Below are 8,605 nucleotides of genomic sequence, written 5' to 3'. Positions count from 1 at the left end.
TATTATAGGGAGGGAAAAATTTAGGCTAGATGAATGCATAATATGTGGAATAAATGAATATGTTAATATATCTTATATTGTCTGAGGTAGGCAATTAAAACAATCTTTTTTAAAACCATATATAACTAGAGAGGCTGACTAAGAAAAATATAGTGTCAGACATGTTTGTTTGTTTTCCTTACTTTTCTTCTTTCTCTCTTCACAGAAACCTTTGACGTTATTATGAAACACTGTCACCAGCAAGACAGGTTATTTAAAGCAAGGAGACAGATGGTAGCTCTTTTCCCCTGTTTACAATATAGTTTCTTTTTTTATTATTATTTTTTATTTTTTGCTCAAAAATAGAGTTTTGGGCCATCAAAGGTTATGCTGTGTGAAATTGCTATAAAAGATTGCCCAGTGATTGAATCAATAATAATCCCACCATTTCTCAGGGAAATCAAATTGACTAAATCAAAATATGAAACTAACCTCCTCCCATTTCTTTCTTTAAAGTTAAAGGACTCAAACTGTCCATTTTCTTTACAACCAATCCAAGAGATCTTAAATGATGAACCTTCAATTCATGCAGTGTTCAAACAGTGCAATACTAATTTGATCTTGTCTTTGCAATGGGTTCTGTGTAATGTTTTATGTTGTTTGTTTGTTTGTTTGTTTGTTTTCATTTTAATGCGTGTTAAACATTATTTATATCCTTGGTTTGTTAGACACCTCTAGTTTGAGTGAGACTCCTGATAGTTCTGTAGGGTCTGCAGCTCCTTCAACTCGAATATAGGATTCACTTCAGCAACTTGACCTATTAAGCTACTCTTATGGTTTCACAATTTAATCATTAATGAGAAACAGACACTTCTGGAAAAGAATTGTTTTGTACCTTAGATGGAACAAATGAATCGCTGAAAGGAATATATTTCTGTTTATTGGCTATAACATCAGGTGAAGTTCTTTTATCACAGAATCACAGAATCCCAAAATGACTGAGGGTAGGAAGGGACCTCTGGGTTTCTCTGGTCCAACTTCTGCTCAAGCAGGGACACCCAGAGCAGGGTGCTCAAGGCCATGTCCAGGTGGTTTTTGGAGATCTCCATGGAGGAGACTTCACAACCTCTCTGGGAAACCAGTGTCGGTGTCCCTGGAAATCGTAGCACTGGACACTACTTTAAAGAGCCTGTCTCTGTCTTTACTGTACCCTCTCTTTGGGTATTTAAGGACATTGGTAAGATCCTCACTGAGCCTCTTCTTTTCCAGCTGAACAGTCCCAGCTCTCTCAACCTTTCCCCATAGAAGAAATGATCTGGCCATTGATCATCTTTATCTGTAATTTTATATCACCCAAATACTCTTACAGAATGGTGATGACTATTTTGTTTTCTTCCTGATCTGCCTTCTGTGATCTCATGTCATTATATGAAGAATGACAGCTTGAACCTTGCTCATCTAAGAACACCTGAGGTCTTCCTTTACACAGCGGTAACCAAAAATAGTGGAAAGATTTCCACTGGAGATATGGCAGGCCACTGTTCTGAAGGAGCATCTCCTTTCTCACCTAACATTTATAAGAAAACATTTTTGTAATTATAAGATCAACAATCCAAATCATTTAGTTATGTATATAGCAAAATATATGAAATACATACTTAAATAACTACAATTCACCTTAATGGAGAAAGCTAGTTTCACTATGTATGACACATATAGCCTCTAGCAGCACTGATATGAAGAATACTTGGTCATGCAGGCATGGGGAGGTGTTCCTGCAAAGCTCAAATTCCTATTTGAATTCATGTCTAGTTTGTGAATCATTATGGTTCTGAGGCTTATGTCAAGAATTCGATAAAAGCAAATTTCTTCATTCATTCATACTATGTGCATGCTGAGATTTGTTCATCACCAGATACTTTAAGGGCTCCAGATGAGAACAATTAATCAAGTGAAAATTTATTTTAGTATGTGGTTTGATTCAATTACATCTAATCATACTGGTTACTGTCTTAGACTCTAAGCTTAAAGCACAAATAAATCCATTCCCCTTTTTACTTACCACTGTTTGTTTCCAAAGCAACTCCTGAGCTGTGTATATGGCTATGTATCAATGTGCAGCTAATAGCTCTGCTTCTACTGAGGTTTTGGCTTCCTTTCTTTATTGTTTTATACAGTAATTTCTGACAGCCTCTTGGAAAATCAGTATGTTATTCTGCAAATTATTTCACTGGACAAAACACATCACCCTTTCTGAGATGGAGAAGTGCTTTACTATGTAGTCCCACTGAATTTAATGACTGAGATGAATAAGTATATGTTGATATAAGTCAAATGAATTACAGAATGTGGCATATAATCAGCATATATGGACACTAGCAATTTAAATTTTTCCTTTTTCTTCCTTTATTTTAAATGAGGTATTTGTATAACTTAATTAAAAACTCAGAATTTTATATTTGTGTGGAAGAGATTTTTTTTTCTTTTAATGAGTGCTATAGTTTTCAATGTCGACATTGGAAACCCACTATATCCTTTGTTGATGAGTCCTGTTTCCTAGCCTTTGACCCAATCAAAGAAAGTATGAATCTAATAACTGCAGTTTGCAGTTATTATAATTTTTTTTAATCATTTTTGTACAGAATTAGGCAAACGTTCACCTATCTGTTGACAAGTGTGGGCTTGTTACATGACCTTTTCTGATAAATGAATATTATACTGCTAATTGGACATGCTTTAATATTTAGCTTTGCCAACAAAGGTATGAACATATCAAAGGAACCAGAGAGAAAAAAAATAAAGCTGGTAAGTTAGCTTCTTCAGATATCTTCATCATTTTCTTCCCACCTTACATCAAAATTAAATTACATATCTGTGTTTTAAATCCTTTTTTTTTTTTTTTTTTTTTTTTTTTTTACTGTTACAAATAAATCAACAAATCAGTGAGCCTAATACTTCTTTTGGATATAAATCTTCTGCCCTAGAGCTGCTGAGATGCCTAGTAGCATTTACTGAAGAAAATTTTATGAAACTTTTTGTTCCTGAATGGGAGAAAACATTTTGGATCAATTTATGCCTAGTACTGTATTGATTTCCTGTTGGACAGATGGTACTTTTTTGCTTCCAAAGAGAATTTTGCAGTATATTTGATATTGGAATAAATATATATTTTATTTTTATTTTATTTTATAATTAATAGTATTAGTATTAGTATTAGAATTACTGAATTACTGTAGTTTGCTTCTTGTCCACTTACCTACTAAGTATCCAGTCTTTAACATACAGATATTTTGGTCTGGCTGAGCATTTATTACATAGTTGATGGGACTCTGAGAAATGCTGTCTTGACGTGAACTGCACCAAGAACACCTTCAGACTTTTTCATGAGAAAATTTGGGGCCCTTTTGTTTTGCAAGGCTCAGCAGTCGCCAGAGGCTTTCAAATACAACTCAGGTAGAACATTCTACACACAGCCCAGTAGCATCACATGAATAAGGAGGCAGCATTCAGGACCAGAAATCTTAAGAAGTGGGAAATAAGCGACAAGACTTGTCTACCTACTGTAAGAAACATTTTATTAAATTGTGGTTTAGAGAGGGGAATGACCTGCTTTAGCTGGGAGGGTGGACTTGATGATCTCTAGAGGTCCCTTCCAACCCCTACAATTCTGTGATTCTCTGACCAGCACCATAGTTTATCCAAAGGTTATGAGATAGCTGAAGACTAACTCTTCTACAGTTGTAGGCTGAGATGATATTGATAAATCTTTCACACAGTGGAAAGGCCAGTCCCCTTCATCTTAAGAAAGAGAAAAACATGTTGCTGTATAAGAAATATATCTGAGCACCCCAGACTTTGCCTAATTAGTATTTTTGTCCAGCGCTTGGCTTCTGTTAGCAATGTATGGTTCTAAGAGTTTTTCCTACAGAAAAAAAGAAGGCAAAAAAGAGCTCACTGACCACAACTCACTCTTCTGAATTACTTCTATTCTTTCTGAAAACTAAAAGCATACTGGAAGAAAGAACAGACAATAAGCAGTGTTCTACAATAGGAATATACTTTATTACTATTACTTTTCTTTTTAACTGATGACTCGGACAGGTTTGTATTTCTTCTGTGAGAGCTGAGGTCTTTAATGTGTCTGGGAAACATTAATAATTGGACACAAGGAACAAACACAGTATCTGCATTTTGAAACTGAAAAAAAATATATATTTTTCTCCTTTTTCTATGGAAAACACTCCAGTGACAGATGGTAATCGCTAGGAGAAAAAGAGAAGTATTTACTAGCCAAGCAGGTCTGAGAGTGTTGTAAGTTTCCCAATGACTTTCTCATAGAAAGACATCTTAATAAGTGGCTGTTATGATCATTTTCTATGAAGATTTAAATTCTAATTTGAATGCTGAACACATCTGCCAAGACCAAAACTCCTCCATTCTACATTGCTATATCAAGAGATCCAGAATTTAGAAATGAAGTCAGAGTTGTTTTTAAAATTTTAAGTGGAGCTGTGATTCTAGGAGTCATCAGAACTTTCTCGCACTATATATTGTACAGATAAATAACAGGGCAGTCCAGGCTCACCTTTTGAGTAGACGAGATGATCAAAGCACGGGAGGAGAAATCAGGACACAGAATTATTCAAGCATCAGTGACAGAACTGGAATTGCTTCAGGTCATAATAATTCACTGGATCTAGCACTTGTTATTGGAGCAAATGGAATTTCTGCTCCATCAGAAATCAAATGGTCTCTCAATTTGATCACAACATCTCAAATGTCAAATCTCACCATTTTCCCAACTTCTGCAAAAGAAAGCAAAACTGCCATAAGGATCATATTATTAGTAGTGCTGTTTCCATATATTTTGAAAAGAAACAGAAATACTAGGTGGGAATGGGAAAAATAATTGTTTCTCTCATTCTTACCTACCATTATTTGGAGGAACTATTATTTACTGCCATTATGCTGGCTTTTCAGTTTCTCTGTTTGCATAAGTAACAATTAGCACCTCTAAAACAGATGTGTAGATATATAAACAATGCAAAAGTATCTACTATTTCTTATAATTTTTTGTTGAGGATACAATTACATCAACAAAAAATTACTGACAAATTTACACTTCTAATTAGAAAATTCTATAAGATCACACTTTGCTGGGATATTTGCTATGGAAGAGAAACTAAATAAAGTTTATTATTCAACAGCTAAGGATTTTAGATCAAAGTAATATCCTGATGCACAGGTCTGCATTAGGTTCTACTACCTAAACAAAGAGAGAAGGAAGGTGGAAAAATGTGTTGACTTTGCATTACCCACTAAACATTTAGTGCACATGACTGGGCATGACCTTTCTGTTCAAACAAATGCTCTCATCAACCAGGACAATGGAAGATGTCAGACTGTAATGCTTGATATATATTCCACATGCAGGGTGAACTGGATATGGACCATTTTACTTTCCAATGAAGTAAGCAGTCCTGAACATACATTCATTTCTGGTAATTGCTTTTTATTATTATTATTATTATTATTATTTCTGCTCTGCATTGCAATATTGGACAAAATATTTCGTTTTTATTTTTGTAGAGTTTTTTTATTATTATTATTCCAAAGTTTATAGTTTTCTTTGCTTTTGTGCTTAACCTGAGGTTTTGATTCCATTTGCAATGAAGGCACTGTGTAATTAGAGGGGTCATCATAATCAAGTATGAATACTTAGGGAGTTGATGAATTTTTAGGGGAATTTACTTCTACATATGAATCCAGCTTTTTTTTTTTTTTTTTTTTTTTCTGACAGAGGTGAACAAGAAATACTTTGTACTGTGCAAAAGAATTTATAGACAAGTAAAATAGAAGGGACCAGTCAGTCTCTTTTTCCAAAGAAGCAGCCTTGACAATGATAGGACTGTACAGCCAATTCTCTGTGTTCTTACTAGACACAAAATTCATCTAGTAATTATAAAATTGTTAAATTATTTATTTTTCCTGTTTCACACCCTTAATATGATCTTTGATTCTATTCTTCAGAGCTTTGGTGGTGCTTTTGGTCACATAGGGGAGACAAAAACTGCAGAGAGATGGCAAAGGTATGCAGCAATCTCATCTATTGCACCAGGATTTGCCTTAGGATCAGCCATCCCCCACTGACTATTTCTATTTTCCAGGGAAATAATAGTTTACCTCTTCACTGGCTGCCTGAGGTATTCATCCCCATGCACTTAGACAGAAAATACAGAGCAGTACATAAAAGTTCTTCTAGTCCTTGTTCTTTCCCACCACCTTGTGTCTGCGTTTCATCAGTGGTATTTCTAGTCTCCCCAGCCAGACCAGAGAGCACAAATTACCAAAGAAGGGAACAATAATACCTCATCAAATTCAAAAAAGAGCTGCAAAACTTTGAATCAAATAAGCTCTGTTTTTTTTCTTTGATTTCTTTGCTGTTTTTTGTTTGTTTTGTTTGATTTCTTTATTAAAAAAAAAAAAAGGCAATTTGAAGGTTAAGTTCATATAATAATAAAAATCATTTTTAACATATTATATACTTATAATCCATTGGAGGTTACAAAGCCGTAGGAATAATTTCAGCTGCCTCCACTGAAGAATTATAATTCACTGAATCTTTCTAGTACTACACAATAATCCAGTAGATGATGAGATCAGAAGAGTAATTTGCATAGCCCCAGTGTAATAGCAAAACTTGAATTCTGGCCATAGTCTTGGAAGTATATTCTGTTGGGAGTTCAAGGTTCTGTAGTGGCAAGTAGAGATTTGGATATTGGTTTGGCTTTGTATCTCATGCGAAATGCAGTCTCTCCAGCATATCATGCCTCCAATCCAACAAAACAAGATTTCTAATCAAATTCTGACACAGTATGATCCAAGGGTATTGTGAACTATTTAACTGTGGGGAAAATAAATGTCTTCAAAATGAAATCTCACAAATTAGCCAAATAATGCCTCTACAGAAAGACTGTATGAACAATTTTTTTTTTTTTTAATTTTCTTTACAGTACAAGCACAAAGCAGTGTCTATGAGAGTAAAAAATGTCTCTAGCACTGCAGTTGTCTGCAGTAGTTAGTCACTGTATTTTTGCTTTCTACATATAGCTTCAGGATGCAGGGGTCAAATCCAAAATGGAGAGAATGAAAAGTCTGACCAAAGCAGAAGGCATATTGCATTGGAGAAACCAAGTATCCAGGATGGGTCAATCTTGATGTCTCATTCAGCACTCATTTTTTGTTTCAGTGATGGAGGACTACATCTGTATGACACACAAGTTGGATTACTGGAAAAAATAAACTAGTTGAAGTCATAAAATCAAGACAATCAAGAAAATGTTTGGTGTAAAAGTGAAGAAAGAATATGTACATCGGTCATCCATACAACAAATGAGGCAATAAAAGAGGAACTAAAAAGCGAGATAGGCATAATACAATGATTAATGGCTAACAGAAGAATAACTTGTCCTTACCTTAGTCAACAAGAAGTATATTGAAATCCAAGGTTTTCAGGTGGCCTGCATTTCTTTAGAAAATCTTGTGAGAAACAGGTATTTCAGAATCTAAGACAGGCACTTGTCCTCATTTAGCACAGAGAAGTCAAACCAAGAGTTCCTAATAACTCAAAGTCTAAGTTATATCAGGAGCTCATAGGTACAGATCTGTCCTGTTACGGTGTTCTGTATCACTTTGGGCTTCATCAGCTTTCCTGAACAGCATGAGAAGGCAATTTATGCCTGCATAAATAGACAGATACTGGCTATTTTGACATTTCAGACCACTCTAGGAGATGATTAAAGCAACTTTTCTCTCTCAGTTTTTTTTTTTTTGTTGTTGTTTGTTTTGTTTTGTTTTGTGCAAGTTCCAAAATCAACCCCCACAGGTACAAAGATACCAATGTGAAGGAACCTCCATCACATCACTCATGAGGGCCCAACCTCCAAACAGTACGTCCCTGGGTGGGCTCGAACCACCAACCTTTCGGTTAACAGCCGAACGCGCTAACCCATTGCGCCACAGAGACTGTGCTTTGCTGATTTCTCCCATCATTTTTTTAAACATATAGACATCTACCCAACCTGGTATCTATTTTCAGATAATGAATCTGAATTCCAAGAAGGTGGAAGCCCCCATTATATAAATCCAGCTTATATACAAGCTTCAGAAAGCTCACTATACTTTTCTCTCTTTCATACATTATTAGAGAAAATTAATACTGCCTTTAGACTGTTTCATCTACCTTCATTTCCTATTGTAATGAGCAGTAGCTAATGATCAAAAAGAAAATCTACAGTGAAAGAAGAAATGGAATCTATCGATCTCAAACCTCAGTTTAGCATCTTAACTCTTACATTGTACCTTGGGGAAAAAAAAAAAAAAAGAAAAGAAAGAAAGAAAAAAGAAACAACCCTACACCAAAAACAGCATACATTTTGAGGGGCTGAGCATCTCCCAGATGGGATTACTCTACTATCAGTTTGCCGAGACTCATCTATCCTGAGAGTGGCTAATAAGTCTCATTCCTGCAACACAGACTTCATTTTGATTCTAAATAAATGACTCACAAGTCTTGTTTTAAGCATATATTTAAATGTCCATATGACTGAGGCTTATGTAACTGAAC

The 8,605-nt window shown here is 35.1% G+C and overlaps 1 long non-coding RNA gene and 1 other non-coding gene across 2 annotated transcripts; one reads left to right on the top strand and one right to left on the bottom strand.

The window, feature by feature from the left end:
- The first annotated feature begins 203 nt into the window (after positions 1-203).
- Positions 204-6,313, top strand: LOC121109956. Its single transcript, XR_005857259.1, has 3 exons — positions 204-273; positions 5,363-5,480; positions 6,010-6,313. It is a non-coding gene; the product is annotated as an uncharacterized LOC121109956 (long non-coding RNA).
- Positions 6,314-7,931: 1,618 nt separating this feature from the next.
- Positions 7,932-8,005, bottom strand: TRNAN-GUU. The gene has a single exon. It is a non-coding gene; the product is annotated as a tRNA-Asn (tRNA).
- Between the last annotated feature and the right edge of the window lie 600 nt (positions 8,006-8,605).

The sequence above is a fragment of the Gallus gallus genome, chromosome 2, assembly GCF_016699485.2.
Source record: "Gallus gallus isolate bGalGal1 chromosome 2, bGalGal1.mat.broiler.GRCg7b, whole genome shotgun sequence".
In the NCBI taxonomy this organism is placed as follows: domain Eukaryota; kingdom Metazoa; phylum Chordata; class Aves; order Galliformes; family Phasianidae; genus Gallus; species Gallus gallus.
This window is presented reverse-complemented; position numbering and strand designations above follow the sequence as displayed.